Here is a 16270-nt window from a genome sequence, read left to right as displayed (position 1 = left end):
TCAGAGGACCCAGACTAACGTATCATGGTTTAATGTATGTGGCAGGTGAATTGTCCTTGAGGCAGGAGATCACATTGTGTTTGTATTTTGGTGATGTGACTTTTTACATTTTATTTTTTTATGCATAATATTTGTGGAGTATATAGTGATTATAATAATGAGTTATAGTCATTCACTTCTAGATCATAATGGCTTGAGACCTTGCATATCATTTAAAGGTTGAATTCTAACAAATAGAGTTGTACAATAGTGAAATCTGTGGGCACCATGATCCCAACAATGCTTCAGCTAGGGATTGTATCGCTTTGGTATCAAGGGCGATGTATAAGAAATTTTTACATTGGGATGTGGATTGGACAAAATGAACCCTAAGGATCCTTCCACTGATAAGCTGCAGTGATTTTGTGATTCTAAGAGTCTATCCATTTCCTTCTAGTGTTGGGCTTTGGAGTAGATTTTTATTCCTTCTCTGCTTTCATTTATTTATTTTACAAAGTGTACCCAATTCCTGTATTTTTCCTTTATTGTCTTTAGTATGAAGTCTTTTAAAAAACTATAGATAATGAATCAATACTAGATGCCACAATAATTACTTTCGATTCCACATTGTTAGTACTACTGTTGCTATTATTGCTGTTTTTTGTTGTTGCTGTTGTTATGCAGCTCATCCCCTGGTGTATCTCAGTCACACGATTTTATGAAGTTGTAGTCTCATGTGTTTTGACATATACATAACTTGTCATAATAGCTTTCCTAAGTAACCACCATGGTACTTATATGCTTTCAACTGGATTTTCTTCAAGTGCACTTGAGTGGGTGAAAGATGGGATATTTATATGATGTTATATTGGTCAGAATACTGTAGAAAATTATTTTTTTGGATACTAGATGGACATAAAATATAAAGTTGTGAAAGTATAAAAAGTAGTGGAAAGCCTGTCCATACATCCTATTAAATATTTTTGTAGTAAAGTCAGTGCCTTGTATAAAATATGGAGATATTTAAAAAGAATCTTTACGGTGCTTAAATCTCCTTTTGGGATTTAACCTCAGTATCTCAAGAGAAAAGATTATCACACTGCTTTTCATTATCTGAGTGAGTAAGTATTGCCATGGAATACAAAACTAAAGTTTAAACATGCTGAAAAGGTAAGACCCAAAGAAGAAGAAAAGGGGCAAAACCAAAACTAAATGGAGGACACCATGAAATGCCACACCATTGAAGATTGTTCCTTTTATATTTTCAGCCTGGAATAAATGTTTTAATAATTTTAGTCTGAGGATTTTGTGTGCTAGTGAATCCAGATACTTCCAGAAATAATGCGAACAGTTTAGTTTGTATTGACCCATATAAAGAACACACACAAAAGAATGCATTTGTTTTTTTCATAGGAAAATCATTACCTGATTGGTCTATAGTTCACATTTTTTGACTTGACTTTTAAAGTAGTGCGCTGGTCATTAACTTATTGTGTCCTCATTTGAAAAAATTTAGTTAATCAAATCTATTATCTAAAAGAGTTTAGAAAATAATAAATTAATGGAGCTGCTCTCTTCACTTTATAAAAAATGTTTTGGGCAATAGTGGTGCCCAGTAGCACATAGTGCCCCTTTTGCACCCCAGTGAGATGCCAAATACCATACTAGTTATTATGAATATGACACACACACTCTCAAGAGGTAGAATCAGCCTACCCTTGACTTTCTATTCAATGGAAAAATTATAGGTAAAAAAAGTACATCTGTTGTGTGTTTTCACCAACAGTGGTAGAGTTTTAAAAGGAAACCTTAAAAACCTTAGAGTTTTAGAATATTGAGATAATAGCACTTACAGATTTTGAAGAGTTATAAGTTTAGCTCTCCTTGGGCATCAGAACAATGTAGTTATAAATATAGCTAGGACATCTGTAGAGAGGAATTTGTGGTCTCATTATAGTTTAGTAACCCATTTGCTATTATAAATCTGAAGCTGGCTAGATCAATAGAGAATCAGTTATTTTTGACAGTTTCATTTTGCCATACAGCTATCTGCTTAATCCTTTAAGTTAGAACTTTAAATTTTATTTCTGATAGCCTGAAAATCAGTTTAAATGTACTGTATTCTTCCAAACCACGTTACTCAGAGTGTACTAGATGCAACTTAGTCTTTTCTTGTTGACTCGGTGGCATCATTATTTGTGTGTTTTGATTATTGTGATTATTATTAGAGTCAAGGAAGCCCTTATATCTGGGGTGGCGGTGGGCCGAAACATGTTCTTATCCAGCTGTTCCTTGGCTAACATTCCCTGCCCACTCATGCCAGTCTTCAGGGACTTTTATCATGCTGCTGTGTGTTCCTGGTCTTGTAACGGTCATTGTTGGGTGACTATGTTAGTCTGTGATTCCACAGAACGAAGAGTCATTTCCTCAAGCATTCTTTTCTCCTTCAGAAATAGCTTTTACATCACGTTTCCTCCTTCAGTGTTGCCGTCATCTTCTTCCTCTTCTTTTTTTCTAGTGGTCAGTAATGGTCTGTAGCATTCAGATACTTATCTCCTGGTTTCTCCATTGGTTAACCGCAGACAGCTTTTTATTTGCGTGTTCTTGCTCTGCTCTCTTTCTGCAAAGCCTCAAGTTTGTTTCCCAGGTTGTGCAGGAGGAGATGCTCCTCACCATCCCGAGATTTGGGCCAGGATATTTTGTGAAGGTTTTATTTCAAAGTGTTCATGTGGTTTTTGCTTTAAGTCTTTACTGAATTTGTTACAATATTGCTTCTGTTTCACGTTTTGGTTTTGTGGCCGTGAGGCATGTGAGATCTTAGCTCCCTGACCAGGGATCGAACCCGCACCCCCTGCACTGGAAGGCGAAGTTCCCAACCCCTGGACCACCAGGGAAGTCCCTCTTAATGTGTTTTTCATGAACAGATACATGACTTCTGTGGGACTGATGTTGTTCGTAGTGTTTGACTTCAAGCAGAATCTCAGGTACTAGCAACATTGGAAATCACATTTTTGACATTATTGTCAATCACTTTCAACATGAATACTTTTACTTTTTCTTTAGAGAACCCTGATCCACAGACTGAATCAAGGAAGTGATATTCAAGAGCAGAAAAGTAATATCTAATTATAAGTCAATTTTAACTCCTATTTCTCAGAGTAAGCTCTCCAGTTGTTCATAAAACTAAACAAATATGCGTCAGTGCTTCTTATATGAGAGGCTGTTGTATGGGAAGAAAATCTCACAAGGAATAAATAACATATTTACCCTCTAGGGTGATCTAGGAATTTGCACTCTACTGAAAGTACAGATACATAAGCTAGGAGCCCTAAGGCGAGGGTAAGTGGGGTACAGTAAATGTTCTTAGGGTTACCAAACAATGGAGGAGGATATAGGAAGGCTTATAAAGGGGTATAGTTTGGAAAGAGCTCCTCAAAGGTTAGCTTCTTCATGGTTAATGAAACATGGTGGGAAGATTATTCCAGAGAAAATGCACGGTTTGGAAAAAAATATATTAATTATGGCATAAGAATATAAAGCATAATCTGGAAACAAGCTCATTGTGGCTGGTGTCTAGGGAGTAGAGGGAGGCCATGGCTAAGAGGAGTAGGATGAGATGAATGGATATCGAAAGGGGAAAGTATAGTGGGAGACAGGTGGAAAAAGAAATTGTGAAGGGCTTTAAATACGTAATGAAGGACTTTGAATATCATTCTCAATGAAAGAGTTTTTAGAAAGAGAAGGGGCATAATGAGATCTGTCTGGCAATTGCTTTTTCTCTAGTAGGCCAGTGGTTCTGGAAACATTCTGTTGATATTAGTGAGGGATCATAGATACAAAATGCCTGTGCAGAGTCATGAATTAGTGTGTTTATCACATGCTTGAACGGCCTAGGAGGTGACATATTCATCAGAGACTTTATTTTGTGACTGCCTACAGTATCATCATGAGCAAGAATAGCCAATGTGTCCTGCTTTGTTTGGAGTCCAAGGGACTCACCTTAATTTACTGGTACCTACTAGTATAGATGTTGGTAGGACTTGATGAAGTACCTTAGATCAGCATCGTAAAAATATTAAGGAACAGATTGTGCTCTTAAATGAGTTTTCAGGAAAAAGACATCAAATTTTCTCTAGTGTACGTTCTGGCTTTATTTTATTTTAATTTTTTAACCCCCTCAGAGAGTCAGATAAATTTGCTCAGTGACTTACCTCTTCACTGAGCATTAGACTGGAGGTAGAGTATTCACTGTCTTTCCTTCAGAGCTGTTGAAGCTTTGGTCCCAGGTTAGATTCCAATGTAGGCGAGAGACACGGTTTAGGAACCAGACACATTTGTGTTTATCCTGAGCTCCTCCATTTATCTGTATAATCTTGGGCAACTTAGGAGTCTCTCTACCTTCTTTTTGCTTGTGCACATAATAAGGATGACAATGACAGGTTTGCAGGCTTCCTGTGGCTAATGATTCAAAAGCACCTGGCATAGGACCCACACATGAATGATAGAAATAGAATTGTAATTATCTTTATCACCATTATTCTTATGGCTAGATTATCATGTTTGCTAATTTTCCCTTGCTTAGGGGGTTGATCAGTGAAGAATTTAAACTGCTGCTTCTTTCAAGACTGGACATGATTCTGACCCATCAAGTTGGCCTGTGCTTTCCATTTACATGCTCTGCACTGCTTCTTTTCTCTCAGTTAGCAAGCCTATAGCTTTTGTTTCACCCATTTGTTTTCCTTGAGGAAGATAGCATATTCATAATGCACTTAATAAGATTTGCTAAACTTTTTTTAAAACTTTTATAATTTATGAGTCTGCAATAGTATTGTATGCCACTTTAGAGAAGTCTCAGGACTAAAATTTTAGAGGTTTATAGTTGTGAACCCTGCCCTTAAAAAGTGTGATGTCTTAAGCTTTCAGAGATGTGATGCAGGCAGCCCTGTGCCTGCCCACTCCAGGTGTATACACATGCGCACGTGCACACACACACACACAGTTTTTTTGTTTGTTTGTTTGTTTGTTTTTTGCGGTACGTGGGCCTCTCACTGTTGTGGCCTCTCCAGACGCGCAGGCTCAGCGGCCATGGCTCATGGGCCCAGCCGCTTAGCGGCGGCATGTGGGATCTTCCTGGACCGGGGCACGAACCCGTGCCCCCTGCATCGGCAGGCGGACTCTCAACCACTGTGCCACCAGGGAAGCCCGCACACACGGTTTTTACCTCTCTCTTCTCTCTCCATTTCTTGTCTTCTCCGCTAACAGCGTGTCTGCTGCTTACTTGTTCCTATTTTATTCTGATGTTCCCTCTCAGTTTCTCTCTTTATTCCCTCTTCTGTTATTTCTCCCATTCTTCTCAAGCTTGGTATTAGAGGGCTAGACTTTGAAGTTAGCATTTTGCTCTGCTTAAGTCGGCTTTTGACTCTTTACACTAGACACCATAATTCTAGGAGCCCTTGCATCTAGTGAGCCCTCAATAAGGATGGAGTGAATGGGAGCCTTAGCCCTGTGGACCAAGATTATTTGACTGTACATTTTCAGAGACTGTTTTTTTGTTAAATGGTGATGAGTTTTTAATATTTTTCCTGGTCTTAGGGAGTCTAGCATGAAAGCTATTCCTCAGATTATTGTTATTAATATTGTTGATAAAAAGTAGCAAATATGTAAAGCATATAAGAAGGTAGATAGGATTCATTATCTTGAGTTTACTTTTTTTCTGGAGGGGACAATGAAGAATTCTTAGAGGAATTTCTATAATTAAAAAAAATCTATTTCATTTTAAATTCAATTTTCACATGCTGTTTTTAATAATGACAGTATCAGTATGTTCTTGAGCCTTCATGCTTTTCCTTTTCCTTTTGCTACATTGGGCCTATGGTGTCAGGCCTGCCCATACCCTGAAGCCCAGCTCTGGCCCAACATAGGAAATATCCTGGCTCTGGTGGCATTATTCCTGTCTTAATATCTGATCTCTTGATATTAAGAGTTTCTAATCATCTGGTCATCAGATCAGTGCTTTGAACCCTCCTGCCCAATCCCCTTGGGCTGGAGACCTCCAGGAGCTGGCTGATTCTTCTTGCCTCAGATGATCTCTCTGGACTTCACCCTGGTCTGCTTGTTATATGGTATCAGTCATCATATCCTCAATCTAACAAATTTTAATCTTTGGATCTTGTAATGTTGCTTCTTGATTAACTTGTTTTACATTTTCCCTGAAAACTTTCTTTTGAACATAGCTTTTTGTTACTAATATTGCTATCAACATTTAGATTTAATAGACTATTTTAAAACAAATAGAATTTATTGCAAAAAATGTTAATACTTTTTACATTGACTTCCTGTGATTTGCTGAAAAGCTCTGAATTTATATTATAGGCTTGAAGATCATGTTTATAACATAGTAGTAAGTAGTCTCCCATATTCATTTTTTCTTTAATTATTTACCTTTTTTAGTTGAAATAGGATTTAATGGTTTCTCACTAAAAACTGAATAACCTAAAAAGAAGTAAAGTTGTTTCTAAAAGAAGTGTTCAAACATATTTTCACAATTTATTCATTCAGTATATGCAGGAGAAAATTAAATACAGATAAGTTACTCTTCCTGACAGGTTAAAGAAGTTAGGAATATGGAATGTCCCAGCTGTATTATTGAAAAATAAATAAGATGTATTATGCTGGTTTATCTTCCCTTTTTCATTCTTACCATTAGGTTAAGATGGATATTCCACCTATGGCATTATGTTATGTAAACATTTCTGTACTTTGTTCTTTCGAAGATGTTAAATCATTTGAATACTATTTTCCAGCTTCATATGAGTGGGGAAAGACCCTTCTATTACTAACAAAACAAACAAATCTGCAGTCCTGGAGTCATCCATATTACCTTTAAAATGCCATGTTTTAATTAAACTAATTGAAAAGATTGGAACTCTTCTTCATTAAATGGTTGTTGCAGCTGAAAGGCTGGTGGGAAACCAGCTATGTTTTTTTTCATCATTTTAAAACAAAGACTAACCTCAGTTGTTTAAAGTCTATAATTGCAACACTTGTAATAGATTAATTCATATTCAGTGTTACGGGTAGAGTCGTGTTAATATAGTAACCTGAGAATGCAAACTGTGCTATTTCTAAACTTCCCATTAGCATATGGCCTGACAGCTTATTTGTAGAACTGTGCCTTCCAATATGGTAGCCATTAGCCACACGTGGCTAGTCTGAAATGAATTGTGCTGTAATTGAAAACACACACCACATTTCAAAAGCAGTATGAAAAAGTAGAATTTACAATTATTTTCTTAATGCTTTCTCTATTGATTAAATGTTGAAGTGATAATATTTTGGATATACATAAATATAATTTCATACTTTTTACTTTTTAAAATTTTGCCACTAGAAGACTAAAAATTACATATGTGGCTCACATTTATAACTTGTATTATACTAGGAAGATTAAGTGGGTGGTGTACAACTGCCACGCCCTTTGCAGGTAGGCATTGAAAAATGATTATATCTAATGTCAAACTTAATGTTGGCAAAAGTAAAGAAATGCATTTGGAGAAAATTAATTCAAATTGTGCTTACTTGATAACAAGGCTTAGAGTCATTATGTCCCATTCTTTGAAGGTAGTAGTTTAGTATAATGCTTTTACCTAAAAGACCAAAATGCAAGACAGCACTTACTTGCAAAAGACAATTACTTTCCAATCTGTACTTAAAATTATGGTACTTTCCTACTTGAAATATCCAATTCTGGTAAGCACCCTAACAAAGATGCAGAAAGGCTAAAAGAGTTTCAGGGGAGATAAAATGATCAAGGAATTCATATTTTATGATGGCACATGTGGAAAAGTTAGGTCTTCCTGGGTTAAAAAAGGTAAAATTGAGCAATTTTGAAAGGCAGATAGTAGGTTCAGCAATTTTTACTTAGTGCTTTCTTTCAAGGACCTGAACAGAAATAACTGCTTTTAAAAAAGTACAACAACTTATACCTCAATTGAATAAGTTTAGCCCACCAAAATCCAAAACATCACACCTATAGGTTTCTGGAGTAGCTGGCTACAATATTCAGGTATATACTGTGGCACTGCTTTGCAAGTGCAATTATTTAATATTGAGGCTGTCATGTGGGTTTTCAGCCCATAACTGAGGGACTGTACAACTCAATATTATGTTGAATTATTTGTTCCAAAACAGCTTTGGAATATTTTATTAAATTCCACTAAGTTATTCAGAAAATATAAGGAAATGTCTTACTGCATGATGTGACAGAGGTCAAAAGTATAAATAAGTTCTACATGTGTTTAAATCAATAAGGATTAAATGTATATTTTTAGAGCTGTTCTGTCATTATGTAGAAGGCAAAGTTCTCTAGTATCATTGACTTGATGTGGATCAATTGATCTAACTAAAATGGAAGTTCTTCATGTTTAATGTTTATGTACTTAGCCAACCCAGGGCGTTTACTAAGTGTCATTTGATGATGGTAGCTTTTTATATCTTCTTAAATCTAAAGACAGCCCACGAAGACGATGATAGATGTCTGCCGTTCCAATTAAGGGATTTGTTTTATCAATTCCAAAAAGACTAGTGTTCTAATAATTTTAATAGTGCGGTAAAATATGAAACCACAGAAACACCACAAGATTGGGAAAAATAAGCCTAAATCTGCATTTGTATATATGCATATATCATGCTATTAAAAGATCAGAAATATATGTCTTTTAATTTTTATCCTTATTTATAATTTATAAATTTTAATAATGAACCTTGTATTTATTTTATAATTTTTAAAATGGACATTTTTAATGTGTAGGAACTCAGACCCAAGAGAACACATTAATATCTAATACTTTAGTAAATGGCAAAATATATTTTATTAATGGTTGCAAAGTATAAATAATTAATTATAAATCACTGTTTTGCAATGGTGATGAGCAAAGCAATAGATTAGAGTGGACGGGAGAAAATACAGCAGTGATAAAGGCAAAAGGGGCTGACACAGTTTTTGTGACTGAAACAAATGGCTGTATCCATCATAACTTCTAACGAAAAAGAAGAGATGAATGAGTTTCTCTAGCATAGCTTTGCCTCAGACTAGCACTAGGTAGCCTTATTGTTCCAAGCCATTTAGAATGTAAGCTTCACAAGTGTAGCGATTTTTGCCTATTTAAGTTCACTTTTGCAGCCATGGCACCTGTAACAGTGCCTAACAAAAGCAGTATTAGGTAAATGAATGAATGAATGAATGAAAAGTAATCCTTCCCAATTTTTATATCACTTTTCATTATACCATAGAATATAAAGATCTTAGAATCTAGCAATCATTTGATCCAATTACCTATTCAATGTTCACATCTCTTACATGATACCTTTGCCAACAGGACATCCCAGCAGCCATGGGAAACCTGCCATTGGTGGAGAACTCTTTTTCTTGTGAGATGGTTCAGGCTTTCTCAGGACAGTGCTGTTAGTTAGCCCTTATTTATAGTGAATCAAAATCCCTCTTCCTATAGTTCTCTAGTTGTTTGCCCTGGGATCATAAATAAGGGGTCTAGTATTTCTTCCACATACCTGCCCTTTGAATGTTTGAAGACATTTATCAGCTCCTTCCTTCCCCACCATTCACTCACCCTCTCTTCATACATTCCACCTTCCTGTGCAGATTCTTCAGTAGTATAAGACTTTTAGCAGTTCCACATTCTGTAGCAGCGAGAGTTCTCATTATCATCTTGGCTGATTCCTCTGAATTTTTTTATAGTGTGGTACCCACTTCTGAACATACTAGTCTGAGTTTTGAGTGTGGTCTGACTGGCACTGGACTGATTACTGCTTTGTAAATGCACTGAAGATGAAATGAGTTTCTATGACAGCTGTGTCACAATAGTTTTTACAAAGAGTACTGTAAGTTAAAATCCCTATGTGATTTTTATGAGTGGTCATATTCTGTATCACCTCCATTTTGTAGATATGTAGTTGGTATTTTGAACTTGAGAGTAGGACCATATATTTATCTGAGCTAAATTTCATTAAAAAAATTCATCCCAGCCTTCTAGACAGTTATCATCTCTTGGATTTTGATTAATTTATTGCTTTTGTTTTCTTTTCCTATGATTTTTGTATGATGTTGATAGTAGCACACTCTCTATATATTCATCCAGTGTATTACTTTTAAAATGATGTTAATAGTACAGGGGATAGATCTGTGCTAAGTTACCAGAAAACATATGCACTCTTCCAGGTAAGAGATTACACATAATACTTGTATTGTTCTCACATCAAGCTCAGTACTTGGGTGGTAGGAGCTGCTCAGCAAATACTTGCTGCACTGAATGAGCTGTTGAACACGCTCCACACTCTTGGAGTGGAACTCTTCATCCAACCATTTTATTGTACCTAATCTGTTAGCAGGGCTACTATCCAACCCACATTTCTGCATTTGAAAACAAAAATATAATGACAAATATTGCCAAATGCCTTGGTGAAATGTGTGTGTCCTACATTTATGAAAATATCAAATAATAAGAAGTGATATCTCCTGTTCTACACTCACAAGCCAAGTTACCATGTACTCTTTCCAGCACTTGACGAACACTGAGTAAATGGCAATTGAATGAATTCAACATTTTCTCTCAGTCCAGCTATTGTATGCAAATCTTTATGAACAAAGGTATTTCTGGGAGGCACTCATGATAGCAGCAACAGATATAAAGTTTGTAATTCACTTCAACATTTTTAGCACACCTCGTAAGTGCTAGGTATTGGAATTACAAGCACGAGGGTTGCATGCTGTGGTGAAGAGAGTGTTATATTTATTGATTCAGTTGCTATATATGGAGCAATCCGTATATGCAAGGCATTTTATTAGTTCTTGCCAATTCAAAGAGGCTAAGTCTCTGCCCTGCTTACGTTTTAATAAATAGCAAGCAAACAAGTAATCTGATAGTAAGAACCAGGGCAGTAATAAACAAGGTGGTGAGAGAATGACGGGGGATACCACTTAATTAGGGTGGTCATGAGAAGATCTTAATCAGGGTGGTCGTGAGAAGATCTTAATCAGGGTGGTCGTGAGGAGATCTTAATCAGGGTGGTCGTGAGGAGATCTTAATTAGGGTGGTCGTGAGAAGATCTTAATCAGGGTGGTCATGAGAAGATCTTATGTGAAGATGGCATTTGAGGTACTATCCAAAGGATGAACGTGGGCTTTGTAAAGATATGGGAAGAGTGTTTCAGGCAGAGGGAATAGCAAACACCAAGACATAAAATTCAGAAAGAGTTTGGCTTATTTCAGAAACACAAAGAAGAAGCCAGTATGGCTGCAGCATGGTGAACAATGTAGCTGAGCATGGTGCGTTGAAGGTTAAAGGAGAGAAGGGGCCAGGTGATGTAGCCCTACAGGTTGTAATAAGGAGCGTGGATTTTCTTTTGTGAACAACAGGAAGTAATTGAGAGGCTTTAAGTAGGAAACAACATGACTTTATTCTTGGGTCAAGAGATTCATCTGACTGCTTTTGGGAGGGACAGGTATATAGGAGAAAGACCTGTTAAAAGGGTATTGCTTTTATTCAAGAGAGATAATGGTGGAGACAGTGGAGATAGAAGTAGAAAAATCCAAGTTATATTTTGGAGATAGAACCAAGGGCTTAATGATAAGAAAGGTAAGGGAAAGGAATACATTGATGATGGCTGCTATGTTTTTGGTGTTAAGCTATTTATTGTTGGCACTACAGTGAAGACTAAGAGAGGAGCTGGTAGTGTGGAAGGAATGTTTGATGACAAATAAGATAAATTGTGGTAAGTGCTCTAATGAATACCTACTGTACTTCATACATGTTTATAGTATTCATTCATCCAATTTTTATTGAGCAGCTTATATGTGCCAGACATTGGGGATAAAGTAGTGAACGATACAAACACAAATCCTGGTCTTCATGATGAAGTATGACTGATATTGATAAATACTGTGGAGGAAAAGAAAGAAGGGAATAAGGGTTAGGTGTGCCAAGTGAGGGGATTATTTGTGGTTTTAAAGAGCATAGTCGAGAGGGCTTCCCCCCGGAGTTGACGTTTTAGCAAAGACTTGTAATATTAATAAATAAATGTAATAATAGAATCATAGGAATAATTCATGATAATTGAGCTCAGTATATTTTTATTTACCATATTTGCTTATGTATGTCACCTACTATTCTGTTAGAACTTGGGGATAAAAGTAGGAGATGGCTTCTTTGCTGCTAATTTCTTGAACAAGGTAACTGTTATGTGCAACACACAGGAATAGTTCTTATTACCTTGCTTAAAGTTGAGAAATTAGCCAAATCCATCTAACCTTTAAATAAATTAATAGAATTTAAAAGGACAAAAAGTGAAAAACAGAGAATACTGGTCTTTATTTTATTCTGCAATAGAAGCAGATGCAACAATGGCATATAAGAAAGTAAGGTGTCAGCAGAATTAACAATGGCATAATACCTGGGGCATAGGTGAATATTAAGTGTTAGCACGCACAGCCCATTCCACAGATTATCACTTCTACGTCCTAAAGACAAGTCCAGGCACATTTCACTTCATAACACAGGTTGTAAGGGAACAAAGAGAAAAGCAATGAGAAGTGTTATTTTCTTGAAGTGATTTATCACAGCTGTTGCTTCATCAATACATGTATAAACTTCCACATCATCAAAAAGGGTAGTAGCTATTTCTGCAATCAATCTAGAAATAATAAGCTGGGCATGTTTCTTTATTAGCTTCTGTTATAAATATAAAAATATATACCTGCAAGTATGTCAAGAAAAGAAAAATATTGGTGGTTCTGGTGTTTTCTTTCAGTACTAGTTATTTGGAGTTTTCATCTTAAGGAATAATATAATAAAAATACTGATATACTGAAAAACATTAAGATATATTAGTCACCATATAACTAGAGGTTGCAGATAGGAAGAGAGAGAATAAAATTTGAGTGTGATGTTCTTGTGATAACTTTGTTAAATTCTTAAATATTATCATACCCTCCTCCTAACTCAATTTTAGTGGATTTTCCAGGGCATATAAAAGCTATGGAAGAATTTAGCCATGATTAAATTTTCATATTATATGTTATGTGGGACAAAATTTCCATATCAGTGTGTGCAGGTGAAATCAATGTTGTATTTTTTACTTGCCATTAGCACTTGACTTTATTTAATTAATATAACATTAATATTTCTTATTCTGTCTTGAAATTTGTAAAGGAATACACCATTTAGCTAAATAATACCTCCAGAAAAATAATTGTTTGCATTTTGGTGTCTTTGGAACACTGAAGTCATTTGTTTAATCTGTTTCTTCTAACATAATATTAGAATTCCGTTTCTTTGATCACCATTTTTATTGACATTATTTATGCCAAATATGAAAATACAGCAGATATATTGCAGCTTGAAAATGATATTCACTTATTAGTGATATGTCTCTGCACTCTTTATACCAAAATGAGTGATCATTCCTTTATATGAAGAAAAGCCCAGAAAAATATAATCCTAAAATCTAATTCCATCACTACTTTCAAATTACATTCGACCTAAGAATCTATAAAAACCATAAATTAGTAAGACAGGTGTCTAAAGTCATCATATGGGATGAAGTGGAGATATTTAAAAAGTCACATGGTATTAAAAAGGTGTCTCTTCTAAGTATTGGGTCGATATTGGGTGGTCATTCTAGTTAATGCACTAGTCCCCTTGTTGTCGTATTCCCCGCGGCCCACGCAAACACACGGCCACATAAGCCAGATTGCCCCACTCCTGTGTCATCCGTCACAATTTACCATTTTACCTTTCACATAGTTTCCTAAACTAGAAATCTTTCCTTTCTCCTCTGATCATAAAGAACCGAAAACCATGAATTACATGATTTTTGACATTGTGCAACCTGAAAATGCTCTGGCACATACACGATTGAGCTAAAACAGGGCCACATGGCTTGTCTAAGTCAGGCAATCTCCTATTTGGGTTTTCTCATCATAAAAATAAGGAATCATAGAATTTTTGTTCTATTTAATGAATGCAATTTTTCTGTTATCAGGAAACTAAGTAACTTTTTAAAGTTTAAAATTAAGTTAATTTAGAGGCATTTCCCCCATTTTAAAGTATAACAAGAAATACAGAAGAATGAGGGAAAGAAAATAGAATCATCTGTAATCTCATTGATCTTCATGTATCCAGATTGGAGAAGGAGTCAAATATAATCACATACAGGGATATTTTGTTGCCATTACATTCAGAAATCTTTTAAAATTGTTATGGGGCTTAGCTCTTTTTCAGTAGTTTCAGTAAAACCCAACCCGTGATGCCCATCAAGCCTCAGCCTGTCATTAGTAGTATTTGCATGTCCTTCCACTTGGTCCTAAGAAAACACGCTGTTTTACTGGGTGTCCAGTGCCAAAGGACTGATTTGGGAGGGGGCATTAAGGGATAAATGCGGGCATGCCTTCTCACACTGAAGAGCAATTTTTGCTTCCTCTCCGTAAACAGGGCTTTTATGTCTCCACTTCAGATTTCACAGGCAGCTGCCTCCTGTCTTTTAAAGATGGATTTTCACCTCTTTAATGGATTTTCACCACCTTAACTACACTAACTGTGTAATTAGTACTTTTTCAATGCTATAAAGTTGGCACCCATCACAGCTTTCTCGCCCCAGGACTGATTTTATTTTATTTTTTAACTGAGACATGATTGATATATAACATTATAGTTCTTTTAGATGCTAGACTGAACTCTTAATCCAAATCCATTTTGTAAAATATTCAGGACTTTTATTAGCCAAATCAGACTCTTTCTCATATTCAGTGATTTCAAACTATATTACAAAGCTATAGCTTTTCTGGGGGGGATAATGAAAATATTTTGGAACTAGGTAGTGGTGAACAACTAGAGTGGTTGTGTAACTCTGTGAATATACTGAAAACCAATAATTGTGCACTTTAAAAGGGTGAGTTTTGGCACACATGAGGGGCGGAGTGGTGGGTACTGAGAATGGCTGAGGACCTGGAAACGTACCTTGGAGGGTTGGGTAGCCCCTCTCCCCAAGCTTCTGGAGGAAAGGCCCCGGGTGTCCCCACTTGCCCCATCTCAAGGTGGGGTACGTGGCTGCTGGCCCTTGAGAGAAGTTTTTAAAAAAAGTGAATGTTATGGTATATGAATTACATCTCAATTAAAAAGAGATCAATCTTTCTAATTCTGAAAGAAAATCAGAAGCTTTGTGAAACAATAATGTGAACTCATATTGTTGAAATATAATGAAAAGCATAGTAAAATTTCTGGAAGCCTCTTTCAAAGTCAGGTATAGAATTACTGTTATGGAAGATGAATCTTTTGTGAGAAAAGACAATTTAACAAAGCTTGAAATCCAACCTGTAGGTGGTCCCCAAACTGGGGATCTAAAATTGAAGGAAAACAAAGGGTAGTTCTATAAATAGCAACAGAAATCAGGGAATAGATTTAGAGATGTCAAAGAAGGACTAGTTGAGAGAGAAGCTAGCCCACTTCTTGGAGTTGCATGAAAGGTTGGACACAGAGGATTTGACTATTCCACTGGCTTTTCTCTGCTATATTTATAGAGGTGATATCTGGGAAGGCAGCCTAATATGCAAAGATCTGGATGATAATATTTGGAGGAGAAGATTTTCACATACTCTGGGAGTTTTTAGGCAAGCATCCTCTCCATTGGGGTGAGGAGTGCTGAATATGGTTATGTTACACAGTTGGAGGACCATGGTCAATGTGAAGGCCTCTGAGCATCTCAGCAGCCATGAGAATACCTGGGTCGAAGATTGGCCCGTTGATCGTCTCAGGGTGTTTACTGTAGTGACGAGGTTGTTAACATTTATTACAAGGGCTGAGGAGAGCTTTTAAAACACACATTTGTAGACAAATTTGTAATGAAATGGGACATGACTTTGAAAGTTTGCTCTACCTGCACATGAGTGCTGTATTATTTGGGAAAATTCTAGATTTTTAAAAATCAAACTTCAATTTTTCTTTAAGAAAATAAAAAGCTTATGATAAATGATTAAAATCTTGGAAAAGGTGAATGAAATACTTTGTCATTTAATTATGAGTGATTTGTGAAGGTTATTTATTTAGTTAGTCAATATATCTATGTATCTATATCTATGTAATACTGGATTCCTGATACCCATTTATGAGATACATTCAATGGGGATTAAAGACTTAAGTGTGAAAACTCAAAAATAAGTAATTACCTTTTAATCAGCATGAGCAAGTTCTCAAAGTGCAAAGGAAAACAACTATGGCATTTT

The 16270-nt window shown here is 36.0% G+C and overlaps 1 protein-coding gene across 1 annotated transcript in view; it reads left to right on the top strand.

Moving 5' to 3' along the window:
* Positions 1–16270, top strand: part of PRKN (parkin RBR E3 ubiquitin protein ligase) — a 1255012-nt gene that overhangs the window by 201851 nt on the left and 1036891 nt on the right. The window lies entirely within an intron of this gene.

This window comes from Delphinapterus leucas, chromosome 12 (assembly GCF_059928025.1).
Source record: "Delphinapterus leucas isolate spDelLeu-1000000601 "Yukka" chromosome 12, BTC_Dleu_Yukka2, whole genome shotgun sequence".
NCBI lineage: Eukaryota > Metazoa > Chordata > Mammalia > Artiodactyla > Monodontidae > Delphinapterus > Delphinapterus leucas.
The sequence above is the reverse complement of the archived record's forward strand: the minus strand, read 5'-3'. Positions and strand labels throughout refer to the sequence as shown.